The 19,546-nt window shown below is 34.4% G+C and overlaps 1 long non-coding RNA gene across 1 annotated transcript in view; it reads left to right on the forward strand.

Moving 5' to 3' along the window:
- Positions 1 to 218: 218 nt before the first annotated feature.
- The window catches only part of LOC140598467 (uncharacterized), a 42,760-nt gene continuing 23,432 nt past the window's right edge, over positions 219 to 19,546 (forward strand). The window contains exons 1-2 of the long non-coding RNA XR_012000892.1: positions 219 to 476; positions 4,663 to 4,773. This is a non-coding gene — a long non-coding RNA (uncharacterized lncRNA). The remainder of the gene's footprint in view (positions 477 to 4,662; positions 4,774 to 19,546) is intronic.

The raw sequence follows: 19,546 nt of genomic DNA on the forward strand, positions 1-19,546 counted from the left end.
ATTGTTAGGCTCTTCTCATGACATCTAGCTAGATGTCATCTGCTTTGTAACAGAAGATTTGAATCAGACAACTGTACTCAACACTAGACAGTGTCTAGATTAGTTCTGCAAAGAAATAAGGCTTTGCTCTGCATGGCATCAACTGAGCTTTTAAAGATTACAGATGAGCAAGGGTTTCAAAAAAAAAAGTTAGAAAAATCAAAAACAAAGCTTTATAGCCACTTCAGAAAGCCTGGATGTTTAACCTGTAAGGAAGTCTGTCAAATCCTTGTGGAAACCATATAGAGAAAAGATCAATAGGATACCTACTGGCTCCATTAGCTTGATGTAAAAGGGGGAGAGGGAAGCTGCTCTTCCACAAGAGAAACTACATTATTCCAGGGATTATGCGGGATCAGTTCACTTTGCAGAGAAGAAGAAGAGAAAATGAATGAAGATTCTTGGTGGGCCAGGACTGGAAAGAAAGGGCTTGTCAGGTAATATAACTGGTGATAAGAAAGTGGCTTATTGACTGGGAGGTGTCTCTAATTAGATGTTCATTTGCATAGGGGAAGGTGCCAGTTCTAATCTGGAGTGAGGCTGGAGGAGATGTGCAGAAAAATGGCTGTCACTCAATCTGCTGCAAGCTAAGTCTAACATAATTCGTGAATTTTGTACTCGCTTGTTATTCACACTGACTTTTCGAGTGAGAGAATATACTTGCTGTGGAAAAATATGCATTTTAATGAATAAATAACTCTCCACATGTCATAAATTTTTACAACCTCATGCACATTAATGCTTGAATTAGGACTGAAATATTTGGCTATGTACACACGAATGAGAACAATTTAATATACTTGATGTGATAAAAAGAAAAAGAGAAAAAAGTTTCAATGCTTTTAGAAAGATTATTTCCAAAGTGAATTTCTTTTTATTTATTTTGTTCTTTTCTATTTATGTTTTATTGTAACATTTTATATTCAATAGGTTTATTTTTGACAAACATCCTTCACAAAATTAGCTTATGAATATTTTCAATTAAACTTAGCCAAACATAAACAGTACTATTGGGTGGATAAGCCATGAGTAATTTCCATTTGGGAGACATGGTTGGCATTGGCCAAAATAGATCTGGCTGTTCATAGAATGGTTTGGAAGTTCTTAAATTTTTGTGTAATTGTGTTTCTAGTTCCCAGTAACATTGTGCACTTAAAGTCCAAGAACTTTAAGATAGTATTGTTTAGAAATTTACCTTTAGCAAAATTTCAAGAGATTAACTTATTTAACTTTCTCCTTTCTTTAACTTTTTAAATTGATCTTAAGTATTTTATGGATTGAAACCATCATAAGAATCTGTAGAAACACCGTCAGCACACCATTTGCAAGAAAAGCTTTTGTCTTCCCAAAACAGTGCTCTGTATCTATATTCCTGTTCCGAGCATTCTTGCCATTTATGTTTCCCTGGAGCCCTTTATCAATGTTTATTTGAGTCCTCAAATGAATTGATAATGATTCAAAAGGGCAAACTTGAATTCCACTAGCAGAGTGCAGTTAAAATTAAACAACACACAAATCTGACGGCTTTCATTTCTGGTATTTTCCTTTTAATATCCTCACACATTTGTTTCACTCAGGTTGGCAAAGTGCCTTTAAGTAGTTTACTAACAACTGAATTATTTCATGTGTCTCCACCCCAAGCAGTGATACATTATTCAGTGAATTGCGTACATGAAGAGGAGTATGTTATCCAGTCAGTGGTGTTACAATTCATAGTGTTGAGAGTGATCAATATCACAATATACACTAGGTTTAAAAGAACTTACTTGATTGTGTAGAATTTTATAAGTATAAATCTGACAGTGAGATAATGCAGTTAAACTAATGCCACAAACACACAAATATTGCATCTATCAGATATTTAAAAACTAATAAGCAACAGAAATTATGTTTTTTCAGCTTTCATAGAGTGCATTCCTATAGGATGCTTCTGTAATGAGATCATTCACAGTTAGCAAATGGCAGAAATAAACTGAATAAAATATTTCATAATACATTACAAAAGATAAACCAATTCAAAAATGTATAAATAGAAACATGTAATTCTTGTACATAAAATTTGTTTTTAACTTGTTAGAAAACATTGCAAGATATTCTCAGTCTCAAATAAAGGCACTGAAAAAGGGGTAGAGCTATATTTGGTCATGTGACCTAAGTACTCCTTAACTCAACAATGTGAAATATGGAACAAGCACAATCAAGAGTCATTTATTCATCAACAATTGAGCAATCTAAAGTTACTCATGAGAAGACAGATGAATGAACTTGTGAAATCTATTTTTTCAGTGGTCTTAGTAATCCATGTAAAATATGTTATGATCATACATTCTGTTAAATGGCTATTTTCCAGTGGAAAATAGATTTCACTTCCATTTTGCCTATTGGCTCATTTCACCCAAAATTTTTTTCTGACTAAAATTGATGGCAGTTACAGAATATCGTTTTCTCCTTTCAAATGCATCTTAATATACTTAAATGGATAGAATAGTTGAGTTTCAAACACTTTATGAGGAGAAAACAAATTTTTAATTGAGGAAACATAACAGAAGGTAATTATTTTAGTAGGCACCTTTAAATTTTTAGAGAATTGTAAAAATTGTTTATTTTAATCTATCACCCTTAATATATAGAAAGAATTGGGGCACCTGTGTGGCTGGGTCAGTTAAGCAACGGACTCTTGATTTGGGCTCAAGTGATGATCTCAGGATTACAGAATCGAGCCACCAACGGCTCTGCACTCAGCGGGGAGTCTGCTTGATTCTCTTTCCCTCTCCGTTGGCCCCTCCCCCGACTCACACTCGCTCTCTCTCAAAAAAAAAAAAATAAATAAATAAATAAATATTTTTAAAAACAATAAAAGAAAAATGTACAGAAAGAATCAATATCAGTTGATGAGTGATTCCCTTGTAAGTCCAAGTCCCTATACTACAACAGTCACCATTGAGGGTAGATGTGTTTCACCTTACCATTCTTATTAGCAAGCTATTGTGAACTATATTGGTGCAAATCCTTTGCAATTTCTGAGAGGCATGTCAGAAAAAAAATTCCTAACATTTACTGTGAAATTTTTGTGGGGACTCCATATTTATAAAGAAATAAAATAAATGCTGTGTAATATTTATGGTGGAATGAATGGCTTTACTCAGCAATCAACTGCCCTAGTTGAATATGAAATAACTTGTCTGTATCTATGTTTGTGTAACTTTACCATCTGTGGCAAAGTTCTAGTGTCACATTATGAAAGTCTCAGTAGAGTAGGCTTTTTTCTTCCCCAATATGAGTTCAAGAATTACTTTAATCTTTTTTCTTCTATGAGAAAAGATAAATGTTATCTGCTGTATATACCTGATGAAACACTTATCTATTTTGATAATTAATGAATCCATTTTAAGCACATGTTATACTATCCATCTTTTGTGGTTCAAAAATGGATGACAGTGTGATTATGTCTTTGTGAGATAAGTAAATGTGTGTATTCTTAGATCATGTGGCTTTTAAAATATCAGCAAAGTAAAACTGTTGTTTTTCTTAATCTGGACTTCAAATTTGGCACTTTTGTCTATTTTAATGAATGAGGGTATATTGTATCATAGTTGATAACTAAAAAAATAACTCCACAATGTTGAATAAACTAATGATTTATGGTTATTTTATATATTTATATATTTTTCTAAGATGTGTAACATAAAATATTTCTCTGGGCAGGGTTGATATAGATATGAGCAAAAGATATAGTCAACCCTATTTACTCATCTGGTAAGAAAGTGTTGAGAATGGAAGCCATATGGACCCCCTCAGAGCGCCACTCATGCCAGTCATTCTAATGAGCAGTGACTTAGAACAGTCAATATTTTTTAACAATTCAGCCTTCATTCTAAGTGCAGCTAACCTGTACAGTTAGCCAGCATAGTTGTGACTTCAGTTTGAAGAGTCATGAAATTAAATATAGTGTTAAGATTTACAAAACCTTATTCTTAAACTTAGAAAACTAAAGATAAACTTAGATACTATTTTATATCCCTTTAAAGGATGTCTAATACCACAATTAGACATGCCTAGGAAACCTGTTTTATATGTTTAAGATAATAAAGACCCCAAAAGTGTTTTTCTAGGATACTCTCTGTCCTCATCCCATCCATTTAAGCACCGTCTTATCTAAAATTTTGCAAGTTCTTCCTTAAATTCATAGAAACACATTGCTCCTGGTCACATTACCCTGTACTTGAACTTAAAAAAGATTAACTATTGGAGGGACGCCTGGGTGGCTCAGTGGTTAACCAACCGTCTGCCTTCAGCCCAGGGCGTGATCCTGGAGACCTGGGATCGAGTCCCATGTCGGGATCCCTGCATGGAGCTTGCTTCTCTGCCTGTGTCTCTGCCTCTCTCTCTCTGTCTCTCTCTGTGTGTGTCTCTAATGAATAAATTAAAAAAATTTTTAAATAACCACTGGAAAGCATTATAATAATGTTACAAAATATAGTAAAAGCAGATGATGTAAAAGATAAAAGTATGTCAAACTAAAAATTGTACCAAGAACTGGTCATCAAAGTTTAAACAAGTTGGAATTAATAAATTAAACTTTTAAAAAGTTCTTTTTTTCCATTTCTTTTTTATATTTCTCAGTGTATAATCTGGAAACTTCAAGTTACATAGCCACTCCCAGGATGTGATCCATGTGTCCATATCATCTGACAGACAGCATTCACTTAAATCAGTTGAAAGCAAAGACAAAAGGTAAAGTATGCCCAGGCTGTTAATTTGTGTTTAATATATTATGAAACTTGCAATATCTTTACATTGAAATGTATTTTATGTGGGAAGAGGAGACAAGAGGACTTAATATAATCCAAGACTTACTAAATGTCTTTTGCTAGTTATTTATGAGCTCACTCACTTTATTTTGTTTTAACTTTAACTAATATGATAGATTTTCTTGGATCAAATAGTTATTTTGTGACATTTGGGCAGTAGAGTGGGAAATGATGAGGACAAACAGTTTAAACATTGAGCATTCCCTAGTTGAGCCTTTTTGTTATCATCTTCTGTTGTAATGGCATGCTACCTTTGGGATTTGCGTTCCCAAAGTGATTAAAGAAATAGAGAGATAGAAAGAGGGAACTGGTTACAGTGGTGATAACAGGCTATCTCTATGGGTTATATTTAAAGCTGTGATGACACTAAATTCTTCTCGTAAAAATACATTGTTCTTTGTGATGTGTCTCACAGACATTAAGAATGACAAATAGTGTGTCATATCAAGAATTTCTTATATAATTATGAATTACTTTATTTAGTGAAAATTACTCTAATTAAAGAGAGGTTGGTATAGTGTTAAATTATGCTTATTATAATATTAAATAATGTCAAATATTTTTAATTGCTGATCAACAAGAACATAGGTTATGCAGCATTTCCCAAAGTCATTTGACTTAGAGGATTTATTCAAAAAATGTCTAGTTGGACAATATTTCAGTGAAACACATGTTGGAAAATGCTGCCCTATTATAGTTGTAGATGACAAGGTCTATACCTTGCAATAAACACATTGTACATACATAAGGCAACTTTGGGAACAAAAAACGAAAGCATTAGATCACACTACAGATGATTCTAGACTTCAGAGAGTATGCAAAACAAAAGAATTTTCCAAGGTCTTGACTTCGCTCTCAAAACATTATAGAAATTAGTTCTGACAGAATTGGTTGGTGTGCTTTAAATTCTATATTTTACGACTATCAAGAATTCATAGAAATATTCTTTTTTTCCTTCTGACAATTCTCTTCATCAGGCACTTAGCACCATATTTATATTTTTTATAGATTTTATTTATTTATGAGAGAGAGAGAGAGATTGAGAGAGAGAGACGTAGGCAGAGGAAGAAGCAGGCTCCCTGTGGGGAGCCTAATGTGGGACTGGATGCCAGGACCCTGGGATCATGACCTGAGCTGAAGGTAGACACACAACCACTGAGCCACACAGATGCTCAGCACTATGAAACTATGTTTTAAAATAATCTCTTCACTTCCGATTAATTCCTTATCAAAAACTGTTTTACTTTGCATCATCTTAAACTTCTGAAGATACCACATATTCTAAGATAATATATAATCAAGAGCTAAAACAAGTAGTGAAGATGAGAAGATCTCTAAGGAAAATAGAAATCACTGTGTCCTAGAATGCTTAGCAAAAGTCCTTAGGAAGAGTATGAGTGAAGGTATTACACAAATGCTCAAGTAAAGAAATATCATGGTCAGGAACACGCATGAGGAAGTTCTCTAAGACTATCAGTATATAAACTAAAAGGATATGACGATGTGACCACAGTGTAGTTTTTGGTGTTGTCAATGTTTAATTACTAAACTGATCTTGAAAATCTGAGATAAATATGAATGAGAAGAATGTCTCTATGCTTCCTGTTCCCTGTTCTTGTTCACATTTAACACTGATCGTCCTTTGTATTCTTTTTTTATCAAATAATGCAATAGGTTCCTATTCTCTGATCCTTAGATTGTATCAAGAACCAGAAATCCAGTGGAAAGGATGCTTGTCTAAGTCTGCAAATGCCTATGCTTGAGCTTGTAGTCTATTTCTGTAGCCCTGCCTACAGCTGTCCTCAGAATAGTGCTGAGCTATGACAATGTATACCTGACCATATTTTAGGAGAGTTTTATAGAGGGCCTTGTTTCTTAGGAGCAGAACACAACCTGGACTGAACCTTACTACAAAGAATTTTTCCCTCTTAGTCTATTTATTTAATGTGCCACACTTTCAAATGCTACCATCCACTCCACTCAGCCATTAGTAGCTTGAGATTTTGTTGATAAACTGCCCACCTTAATTGATATATTGTTTTTTAATCACAGCATAGCTTTATAAACTATTGACAATTAAACTGTGTTTAAATGAACCATATAAATTAAGGTGGTAAATAGTTTCCTCTTTAATTAATTAAAACCTGAGTAATCTTGGTTTTAAATACTTAAATTTTTTCATTCCTCTTTGCTATGCCTTCCATTTACTAAACACTCGCACACACACACACACACACACACACATACACACCTTGCTGGCTAACCTCAGTCTTCAGAAATTCTCAGGTATCCAGAATTAGTCTGACATGAAGACAGCCTAATAAGAATCTTGATGTTGACATGGTTCTAATATATGCAATAATTATAAATATAGTTCCAAAATGGTTGAAAAAAGGAGGTTATATTTAGTGAATCCTGATCATTATTTTTACGGAATAATGTGGAACTTTGCACTAGATGATGACATCCCCAATCCCTGTGCAAAAGCTACACATTACACAGCAGAGTTTTAAGAATGGACAAAAGTGATCAACTGGTATGGTAAGCCACAGAGATGAGAAAGCAGTGGAAGCTGTGATCACAATGAAAGTGATTTGCAGTAGGGTTGGTGGCAATAATAGCAACAACTGTTTCTTATTCCAACCAGTGCCAGGCAGCAAATTGCAGACACTCAGACAATGGGAAGTGTTAAAAAGATAAAAGATAGGGCAGCTTGGCACTTGAGTAGATAACTGGATGCTGGGGAGAAGCAGCCAATTGCAACCTGATACAAATCCCCTAAAAGGCTTCAATGTGTCATCTGTGGGCATGCCAATCATTGGAATTCAGAAGCCTTGAAGATACAAAACAGTGCAGTCAAAGACAAAGTAGTACTTAGTAATGCAAACCTGGGTTTGGAAATTAGACTCAGTCCCTTTACTAACTTTGTCACTTTGAGCTCTCAAACTCTCAAACTCAATTTTCAAATCTGTAAATTAAGATCAATTTATATGCCTCCTATGTTTATTATAAATACAAAATGAAACCACATATGTATAGTACAAAGCAGAAAGCAAATAATAAATACTTTTAAAAACAGTATTGTGTGTCATTTAGCTCTGGGCTCCCTGCAATTTATTAGATCTATTGCTTTTATTACAGAAAATTCTTTGGAAACTCCAACAATAAATTACTGTTAAAAATGTGTTAATTAGAAGCTATTTTGAACATATATAATGTAAATTATTATTTAAAAAACTTCAGAAATTCATCCATTCAATATCTAGTAGTAGAAATTCAATGTGAGTAATTTAGAGATAATTGAATGTTATCATCTAATATTTATTATATATTTTGGTCTTTCGGTGTGAAAAAATTCTATAAAAGTGAACTCTTCTAAATTTACTTGGAAAAAAAGTCAACGTAATGAATTAGATACCTGTTTTGGACAGATACAATAAAGCTATAAATGGCTACAGATCACTGCCATTTGAAAGATTTTTTTTTTTTTAGTTTGATTTCAGGTTTTTTTTCTTTGTCTCTAATCTTTGCTTTTGACCTACCAAATATTATGTAGGCTATGCCTCCAAAATACAACTCAGTAAAACTCTGAAGCACGCATACAAGCATCCCCCTGATACAAACATGCTCATTCACAATAAGTGTCATCCATTGGCTACCAATTAGAAAATCAAAACCACCAAATTTGCTTATATTTTTGGTAAAATACAAGTTGGCAGGATTTGATGAACAGAGATGTGAAAACATTTTTGGGAAGTTACACAAGCTTTGATGTGGAGAATTAAGATACTTATTTGACTTCTCACAAGACTTTTTTTCCCTTACCTGTGGGTTCTTAGCTGTGTTCCAGAGAAGCAAGTATGTCAGATGAACAACCTTCAGACAAGTAAATTATAACTATCTACTTGCTTTGGTGTAACAAGAATAATTTGCTTGTCTAAAAAATACAGCATTATTTGTTTATTAAAGCAAAAAATTTTCCTCTGTACTTGTAGAAAAGGCTAACTAATTCTGCACACATTTTTGTACATCAGCTTGTAGATATGTGTTTCCAAGTGTTTTTTGAGGAAGAAGCAATTGGCAAAAAATGTACAGCATGTGATCATCCAGACAGTTTGGGAATTTATGTGATTCTTCACAGTAGGTCAGTTGACTGTGTCAAATTGAATAGAACAAAAGATAAATCTTCAAAATTATCTATAGGGCACATACAGATTACATAATATTCTGCTGAGCTTTTAGAGTTTCCATTTGCTGCTTAGAAATTCCCTTGACCTTAGGATTTGGCAGCCACTATGAATATGTCTGTATCACATCCATGATGAGTCATAGAAATTGAACCTGTGTGGGTGGACCAGGTTAGTGTCTTCAACTTTTTCAGACATGTTCCTTGCATGCCGAGTGATGTAGTGCAAATTTGTTGTTTCTAAAACACCAATTGGAACATGTCATTCTCCTTATTAAAATCTTATAAAGATGAAACATGGTAGAGGAGTTCCTTCATTATCAGCTACAAACTATCATCTAGAAACATTTCTCACCCAGCTCCCATCCATACCCACCTTACAAAAAACACCATATTCCCAGCTATACCAAAGGACCTAGAGTCCCTAAACATGGAGCATTATGTCTCAGTGCTTTCAAACATGCAGCTTCTTATTCCTAGAAATGCTTTCATTCTCCAACCTCTTTTCTTTCTCACCTCATTATGTTCCCCTTCTGTGCCCCCTGCCTCTTCAACCTATGTTTGGTTATTCTCTATTTGCCTTTTGAATCTTATCTGGAAGATCATATTGTCAAAGAAGGCTTTCTAAACAATTCCCAATTGCTAATTGGATTCAGTGATTCTCCTTCATTCTATAATTTCTTGTACTTAACTTCATCATAACACCTAGGACAATATAATACAGTTCTACTGCTCTTTACTGATTTTTTTCCTTTCTTAAACTGTGAGTGATCTGTAGTCAAGGACCACATTTCAGTATTTTTATGTCCCTAGCGCAGTGTATGCATTGTAGTAAGTGTTCAGTAAATGTTCATTTGTTGAGGGAGTGAATCAAGAACAGATTTTTGTTAAATGCAATTTAAGATGTCTTTCATTTCTTCCTTCTTATGACTAACCCAATTAGATTTTCTAAAACAGATTAACATGTAAATTACTGTCTAGAGTTTATATTTATTCATTCAGAATGGCTAGTGGTCATTTTCTAAATCTTTGTATTCTCTCTTCTTTAGCATGTACTCATTTTAATAATTATAAAAAAACTTCAAAGATAGTGTTCTCTTTCTCTAAAATGGGTTAGATGTTTACAATTCTGGGAAAACATAAATTATATCTACAGGAATTAGCCAAAAGGAGCAGTAAGGAATGAAAAATATAATCATGTTAACCTCACAGCCAAAGCTTGAGCCAAATAAGGTAGTACCTTTGGAGTTATTAGCCTCAAGTAAGGAAATAAGAAAGACTTTTTGAAGAGGATGATTTTGACCCATCTCTGAAGAAGAAAGAGGTTATGGATAGAAGAAGAATAATGAGGTTTTCTAGGCCAAGAAAATTAAATAAGCAAAGATTTTAAAAAGTTGAAGAAAGATGGTACAGAATGAGATGAAATTAGTTGCATGATGAAGGGGGTTGAAAATTTATTATTTTTGACATTCTATTTCCATTCTTAATAAAACTCATCACTATTTATCATATACATAATACGAGATTATCCGTACTCATGCTATTAGTCACTTAGAGTCCTAAAAAAGCTTTTGGCAGGACTTTTGCACATAACTTAATGATGATCACTTATTTTAAAATGAAAGCATAAGAAAGGAAGATCAAATATTATATATTATTTTGTTTTTATCTTGGGGCAAAATAAATTTATGTAATTTTCAGGTCCGTTATACTAATGGAAGTTGACCAATACCCAGGATTTTTTTGTTTTTTTGTGTTTGTTTTATTTTGTTTTAGAGATTTTATTTATTGATTCATGAGAGACACAGAAAGAGAGGCAGAGACATAGGCAGAGGGAGAAGCAGGTTCCATGCAAGGAGCCCAATGTGAGACTCGAACCCAGGAATCTGGGATCACTCCCTGAGCCAAAGGCAGACACTCAACCACTGAGCCGCCCAGGCATCCCAGTACCCAGAATATTTTTGACACAATAAGCATAAGACGTGCAAAAGCTCTCACATTCATATCCCCTATCTTTCCTTACAATCTTTTTGAAAATTGAGAAGTTTGAATTTCTGCATTCTGCAGCAGTTCCCCTGTATGTACTCTTGGAAGAGTGGAAAGTCCCCTTAAATCATAAATTCTGGTGGCTCACTCCACCATGATAATAACCTGCCTGTGAGATTTTCCTTTCTATGTCTAATGAGACTGGTTTCGAGTAGCTGTTTTCCAGGAATTCCCTGCTGGAACAGGATCTCCTCACACTCAAGTCAGGACACAGAACCACCAGACCCAAAGTTGCTTAAGGGAAATAGTTTTTTGGTATAAGTGTAGACAGATAAGATTGAACAGTATCTTTTACTTTAAGAAAAGAATATGACTAGAGAGAGACAGTAAAATGCTAGGACACAAATGATGTCATGAGCTAATCCACATGTGAAGAAGGAGAAGGATAGACTGCAGGGCACAGAGTGGAAATCTCCCAAGAGAGAAAACCTAGAATAAAATGAATATCAATTGTGACCCTGAAAGGAAAAAGTCCCAGAACAGAATCTACTAGAAGCAGAAAGGAAGTCACTCCTCTAAAAAGCACTTTGCTAGGGTCATTTAGGTATTTGTCTGTATCCTCTAATTGACTAAGACCCATGATGGCAGAAAGTTTCCATTTTATCCATTTTTGTTCCTTCTGTACTTAGCACAGCATCCAGCAAATGGACACTGTTTAGTAAATATTAAGTGAATCCATGAGTAAATGAAAGATTAATAGACCTTAGCCTGGAAGTCTTCTATGGATGGGCTCTGTGACATAGAATTATAATGATAATTATAATTATAATTATATAATAATCAGTCCTTATACATTTTTATTGTCAAGCACCGTGTTAAGGACATTAAATGCATTACCTGTCACACAACTTAATACCTTTGGAAACTGGGGGGTGCCTGGATAGCTCAGTCAGTTAAGTGTCTGAATATTGGTTTGGGCTCAGGTCATGATCTCATGGGTTGTGCGATCAAGCTCTGAGTCAGACTCCATGCTCAGTGGGGAGTCTACTTGAAGATTCTCTCCCTCTGTCCCTCCGTGTGCACACACTCTTTTTTCTCTGTTTCCCTCCCAAATAAATAAATGAATCTTTAAAAAAAATTGGAAACTGGTGTTTTAGTTGAGGTTCATGTAATTTCAGAGGCTGAGCTCAACCTTAATTTAATACTAATTGTTTATGGCAATTTCTTAATATTCTTAAGATATATTGATAAAATAAAATGGTTATTTGTTGAGAACTTAAGCTTGAATAGTGGTGCACAAAATTTTATTCCAGTGACAATACTGCCTTTCCTCATTTATTTAGATTTACCATTGTACGTTTAAGAACTGTTGTCATAAACCTAGCTACAAGATCATCAGCATGTAAATAGAAAGAATTCACAACAACAGGAATTAAAGTATAAGCTTTTATTCATTAAAATTTAATTCAAGATTAAACTTACAAATTGCTGATTCTTTTTACTAATATAGGAGTGACACCAAGTATGGGCCCTTTGATGACTAGGTCCTGAGTAGCACTCCAGGGGTATGTGTAAAAGGAGTGTATTAAAATAGTGGAATTACAGCCAAATAGGAGTACAAAGTGAGGAAAACAGCTACAATCCATATGCAACCATTCATCCTGGTGTCAGAAGATGACATGAGAGCAGGCACCAGGGTAGGTCTCAGCAAGAGCACCCCCAGCCCAGCCCAAGGCTGGTTCTTTCAATATTGTGGTCTGAAGGGAAGTGCAGGGTGAAGGCTCATCTACCACCTGTTGCCGGGCACAATAAGTGATAGCAAGAGCCTTCGGGATTCTGATTACTAACTCTCTTTAGTAGGAAGTATTGTGAACAAGAACTTTTTTGTTGTCTTTACAAAGAGATCTGTTCTGTCGATTCTTATTGAAATATACAGAAGAGCTTGGATATCAGGATTTCGAAGAAACAGAATCTTCAGGGCTGGATAAAATAGGTACTGGAGTGAGAATGAAGCAACAGAGCAAAGAAATCTCCGAAAGCAAATCTCCTTATTCCAATTCTGGAGTTTTAGGCATCTAGAATGTTAGTAGCTATGCTATAATATTGCAGTCTCTAGCAACATGTAGCTCTTGAAAACCTGAAATGTGGCTTGATTGAATTGAGATGAACTCTAAGTGACAAATATGTACTGAGTTCTGAAGACTCAGTATGAAAAAAGAAAAAGGAAAGTAATCATGAATATTTTTTTCTTGATTACAGGTTGAAAGAATATTTTAGGCATATTCAGTTAAATAAAATGTTTTAAGATTAATGTGACCTGTTTCTTTTTAAACTTTAATGTGACTGTTATAAATTTAATTTTACATATATGGCTTTTACTTGAGCTGACTTTACATGTCCATTAAATAGTACCAGTTTATAGGATGGTTATATAGGTTATGTACAGGATGATGTATTACTTTTATTTAATCTTACTTCATCAGGATCTTGAATCCTCTTTAATCTCTAAGTTTTGATTTAGGGAGTCTTTAAATCTTTAAATGAATTGTAAATAATGTCATCAATCCTCAAAAAAATCTTTTTTAAGGGGCACCTGTATGGCTCAATTGGTTAAGCGTCCAACTTGATCTCAACTCAGGTGTTGATCTTAGGATCAGGAGTTCAAGCCCTATGTTGGGCTCCACTCTGGGCATGCAGCCTACTTAAAAAAAAATCTACTTTTTAAATTTCAAAATGTTACATAAGAGGATTCCTCTCGTATTTTGATATTTTTTGGTCAATATAACTTTTAAAAACTGAACTCAGCAATTGTAAACTAAAGAAAGAACAACTGATAACATCTATTATAAAAAAAGCTGGGGAAGGAACAGTGCCCTTAATACCAGCAGCTCTTTGTTTTCTGTGAAAAGAACAGTCTGAAATGGAACCAAAATGGAGGTGAAAATATAAAAATTTATGAAACCAATTATTGATCCCTTGCCATTGCTATAATCTTTTCATAAGGTACCTTTTATCTGAGAAGGTATATGTTATCCACATAAATCAATATGAAACAGGGTTTTGAGGAATATTTGCATATGATGTAACTTTAGCCTGAAAATGTACACATGGGCCACATATTATTAACAGTTTTAAAATTAAAATTACATTATTATAACTTATAGTAAACTTATTTTTTTAACTTTTTATATATCAATTTGGGCCTCTGATGCAAGCAGAATTCTTCCTAGATGGCTTAAATAAAGAGATTCAATGAAGGGCAAGGTTAAGAACAAAACGAAACAAGGAACAAATAGCAGTAGCAATGTGTCATTACTGCCACTAAGGCTGATGGCATAAGGTTGTCAAAGAGTTTCAAGTTTCTCTTTTGATTACTTTATGAATACAAATTATAATTTATTGCAATGAATCGGAATTAAAATAAAAGATAATGAAGACTAATTTTATTAATTTGGGAGAAACTGACAAAAGATGAAAATGTAGTAATTAGGTAACATCATTTTCAACTTCTGACACTGGACATTTATTTTGGTCATGATAAGGATTTGGGATTAGTTAAAACTGGAGAAAATTTTAAGCCTCAAGTATGAAATTGCATAGATGATTCAGTACTTTCTCACATACCAATACCCCATATAATCTAATTTTATAGATGAACAAAATGGATTCAAAAACCGGAAATATGTACATAATACTTTAATACTAGCTTTAAACATTTCTGGGGTTGTGAGTGACCAGATCTTAACTTGAGAATGGCCCTTCTCCCCCCTTTCCCTCCCAGTGAATCAATAACTCTTTTCAACAAACTGTTCCTCACTGCCCTCTTACCTTAGCCCATTCCTACTCTCAGGTGGGGTGAGACAAGCATCTTAGAATAATATGTGCCATGAATGGTTGAATTGAAAAGAATACTTAGAGAAGTGAATGGATAACATACTGTTTCCGCAGTTGTTCATTTGAGATTTTGTAATCAGTTGTAGTTACTGACTCAGAAACAACAGTGCTACAATTATCATTGATAAGGGAATATATATATACCATTCTTATAGAAGATAGAAAGGTGAGGGAAATAACATTATATTTTGGAAGGTCTAATCCTTATTCAAACTCTGCTTAGATGTTCACAGTTATGCTTTCTGGCAAGGCTACCCTTTTCATCAAGGTTTCTTTTAAGAGTCCTGAAAGGAACTCCATTGGGCCCCACATTATCATCACATTAAGCATGAAGAGGTTATTTTAACTTGCGTGATTTTGGTAAATGAACTGGTAACACCTAGTCACAGATAGAAAACCTCAGTCATGCTGTATGGGATATCTGGTTTAATGCAACATAACAGACTTCTTATGTGCCTGCCGACTTTGAAATATAACCCTGAAACCTGGGACTATTAAGCAACTAGATGAAGTTATTTAAAATAAGAGTTCTTGCAATGTCTGGTATCATCTAAGAAAATCTTATAAGTCATCAATTCATAGCTATAGCCCTACTATCTGGGTATATTTTTCTACTCAGTATTCCCCAGACCTCCTGAATCCTAAAACATTCTAGGAATACATAATCCATCTCCCCCAAAATAAATTCATGAACCTAGACCAAGCATCTTAGGATTCTTATTCAGCAACCTAGACCAAGGATCTTAGGATTCTTATTCAGCAAGTCTAATTCAGAGTCCAAGACTATGTACTTCCAAGAAATCCACTTGCCCACACCCCGCCCCCGAGGGGTAGCATGATCAGGCAAGTTTGAGGAAGACTACTTCATTTGACCAATTGGAAGTATTTGAATTATACTATTTTAAAGATATACCTGAAGCACTTGATTTTACTATTTATGAAATACATTAATTGTTTTCATAAATATAATTTATGATAGATTTTACACATGCCATAGAAAAATTATGTGCATAGCAATTTCTATTTTCAGTATGAAATTGTGTATATGTGTTTCAGTTAGACAAAATTCCTGATTTAGCATTTTTGTGTTTATAAACAACCATTCTTAGAAAACAAATTTTAATGCTTTTTCTGGCATTTCATGGAAAAACCTCAAGTATTTAAATCATTCAGAGTAACCACCATTTATTGAACATGTCCTAGATATAATATTTTTTAAGATTTTATTAATTTGAAAGAGAAAGAGCATGAGAGAAAGAGAGATCATGAGCAGGGGGGTGGGGAAGAGGGAAAAGCAGACTCCCTGCTGAACAGGGAGCCTGATCTGATAAGGGACTCTATCCAAGGACCCTGGAATCACAATCTAAGCTGAAAGCAGACACTTAACCAAATGAGCCACCCAGGTACCCTGAGCTAATTCTTTTACACATAAATGTTTTTATTCATCATAAAAAGGTAGGTAAGCATTGTTGTGCTTATTTTTACAAATGAGGAAAGCAATTTTCAAAAATTTAAGTAGCATGTCCAAAATCCCACAGTTTATATCAGAACATTAGTCCTAACAGACACTTCCTGGGTATCACATTGTTTCTCAGGGAAAGATACTGTAACAAACTAATTATATGCCAAACCAAATCAATAAGGAATTTTTCATCCATGCATTACTGTGGGCATTCATTGTCATTACCTAACCATATTAAATTTGATATTTGGGCAGCCCTGGTGGCGCAGCGGTTTGGTGCTGCCTGCAGCCTGGAGTGTGATCCTGGAGACCTGGGATTGAGTCCCGCGTCGGGCTCCCTGCATGGAGCCAGCTTCTCCCTCTCCCTCTGCCTGTGTCTCTGCCTCTCTCTCTGTGTCTATGAATAAATAAATAAAATCTTAAAAAAATAAATTTGATATTTAACTTAGTTATGTAAATATATAATTTATGTTTAGAAATATCACAACTTAAATAACTTTCTTAAAAAATTCAGTCATTGGTGAAGAAGAAATGCTGACAATATCACTAACTGTGAATGGCCATTAGGATGTACACACCAAAGACAAAGATATATACTTAAATGTATTCTTTTTAAAAAACTTTTTATTTAAATTCAATTTAGCTAACCTAAAGTGATTATTAATTTCAGATGTTGAATTTAGTGATTCATCAGTTGCATATAACACCCAGTGCTCATTCCATCAAGTGCACTCATTAATGTGCATCACCCAACTATTCCATCCCCCCTGACCTCCCCTCCAACAACCCTCAGTTTGTTTCCTATAGGTGAGTCTCTAATGGTGTGCCTTCCTCTCTGTTTTTATCTAATTTTTCCTTCCCTTCCCCTATGTTCATCTGTTTTGTATCTTAAATTTCATATATGAATGAAATCATGTGGTATTTGTCTTTCACTGACTTATTTTGCTTAGCATAATGTTCACTAGTTCCATGCATGTCATTGCAAATGTCAAAATTTCATCCCTTTTGAATATATATATATATATATATATATATATATATATATATCTTTCTCTATTCATGTCATTGGACATCTGGGCTCTTTCCATAGTTTGTCTATTGTAGACATTGTTGCTATAAACATTGGGGTGCATATGACCCTTCGAATCAGTATGTTTGTATACTTTGGATAAATACCTAGTAGTGAAATTGGTGGGTAGTTCTATTTTTAACGTTTGAGGAACCTCTATACTGTTTTTCAGAGTGGCTGCACCAGTTTGCATTCCCACTAACTAGTGTAAGAGGGTTCCCCTGTCTCCACTTCCTTGCCAACATCTGTTGTTTCCTGCGTTGCTAATTTTAGCCACTCTGACCACTCTAAGGTGGTATCTCACTGTAGTTTTGATTTGTATTTCCTTGATGCCAAGTGATTTTGAGCATGTTTTCATGTGTCTGTTAGTCATTTATCTGTCTTTTTTTTGGAGAAATGTCTATTCATGTCTATCCCCAGGGTTCATAACCAAATCAACAAATTTGCAATCATCTATCAAGATGTTTAGAAATGCAAGGAAGAAACCGCACTGTTTAAATAGTGTCAATTTTTAAAAATTGCCATGCTTTTCAGATTTTGCTTATTCTAGCTACATAACCATCCATTTTGCAACTATGTAAACAGAAAAATAGCCTCAATAAACTTTTAACTTGTCAGTTGAATACTTCCAAAAGCATAGGATAACTGATAATATAATTTTATAGACACACACACAGGCACGGGGTGTGTGGAGGGAGAGTAGGTGACAAGATCTGATCATTGAGGGGTGCCTGGGCTGTTTAATTGGTTAAGCATCTGACTCTTTATTTAAGCTCAGGTCATGATCTTAAGGTTCATAAGATTGAGCCCTGAGTCAGGCTCTGTGCTGGGCATGGAGCCTGCTTGAGATTCTCTCTCTCTTTCTCTCCTTCTGCCCCTTCCCTCTACATGCTCTCTCTAAAATAAATAAATCTTTTAAAAGGTGGTTCTTGAAGCTTATCAACTAAATTGTACTATTATTGATTTGGAAGACCTTTCTTGTAGAAGATCTTTCTTGGGACTGACCACTAGAAAAACATCTGACTATTTATATAGAAAGTATAAAAAGAAAGCCAGTCTCCCTAGCTTTTGTAGTATTCATTCTATTCTATTCTATTCTATTCTATTCTATTCTATTCTATTCTATTCTATTCTATTCTTCTATTCTATTCTATTATTTTCTTTTATTCCCCAAAAAACATATTAAACATATATAATTCATTTGGGAGTTAGTTTTTGCTACCTTACTAAGTTAAATTTGTTTTCTTAGTTTAATTCAGGATAATTTAAATTGCTGGATAAATCATGACCATGAGGTAAGTCTGTATTCTACATAGAACCAAAGAATTTGGGGCATAGAAGAGACCTTAGCATTACATCATTCCAATCCTTTCACTTTAATCATTGGAAAAACTGAGAGATTTGATATTAATCTTCTCATCCAAGACCATGCTACTAGTCAGTTGTTCAAAAGACTAAGCACTAATTCCACCATCATGCCAACCCAAAGATCTCTTAATGTAACGTGAAGGTACTCAAACTAAGAGGAAATGGAATTTTAAAAATCACAAAAAAATCATATAATTTTTTTATACGACTGACTTTGATATTCTTTAAGAGATTGTACTGGTTGAAAATGTCTCTCAAAAATTATGTCCACCTGGAACCTCACAATGTGAACTTATTTGGAAATAAGGTCTTTGCAGATGTAGTTAGCTAAGTTTAAAAAAAGGTCATTCTGGATCAGGATAGATCCTAAATCCATGACTGGCCTCATAAGTGAATGCACAGAAACAAAGAGACACAGAGGGAAGAAGGCTATATGAAGATGGGGGCAGATTTGGCAATGATGCTGTCACAAGCCAAGGAAAGCCTGAGGCCATAAGAACTGGGATGAGGCAAAGAAAGACTCTTCTAAGAGTCTTCATAGGGAGCATGGGCCTGCTGACATTTTGATTTCATATTTCTAGTCTCCAGAACTTTAAGAGTATCAATTTGTGATCTTAAGTCACTTTGTTATGGCAGCCCTAGGAAAGCAATACAGAATATCACCCAAAGTAATATTTAAATGTGATAGACAATGCCGGAAATTCTGTTCACTGAATGTATTCTCATTTCAT

Source organism: Vulpes vulpes, chromosome 4, assembly GCF_048418805.1.
Source record: "Vulpes vulpes isolate BD-2025 chromosome 4, VulVul3, whole genome shotgun sequence".
NCBI classification, from domain to species: domain Eukaryota; kingdom Metazoa; phylum Chordata; class Mammalia; order Carnivora; family Canidae; genus Vulpes; species Vulpes vulpes.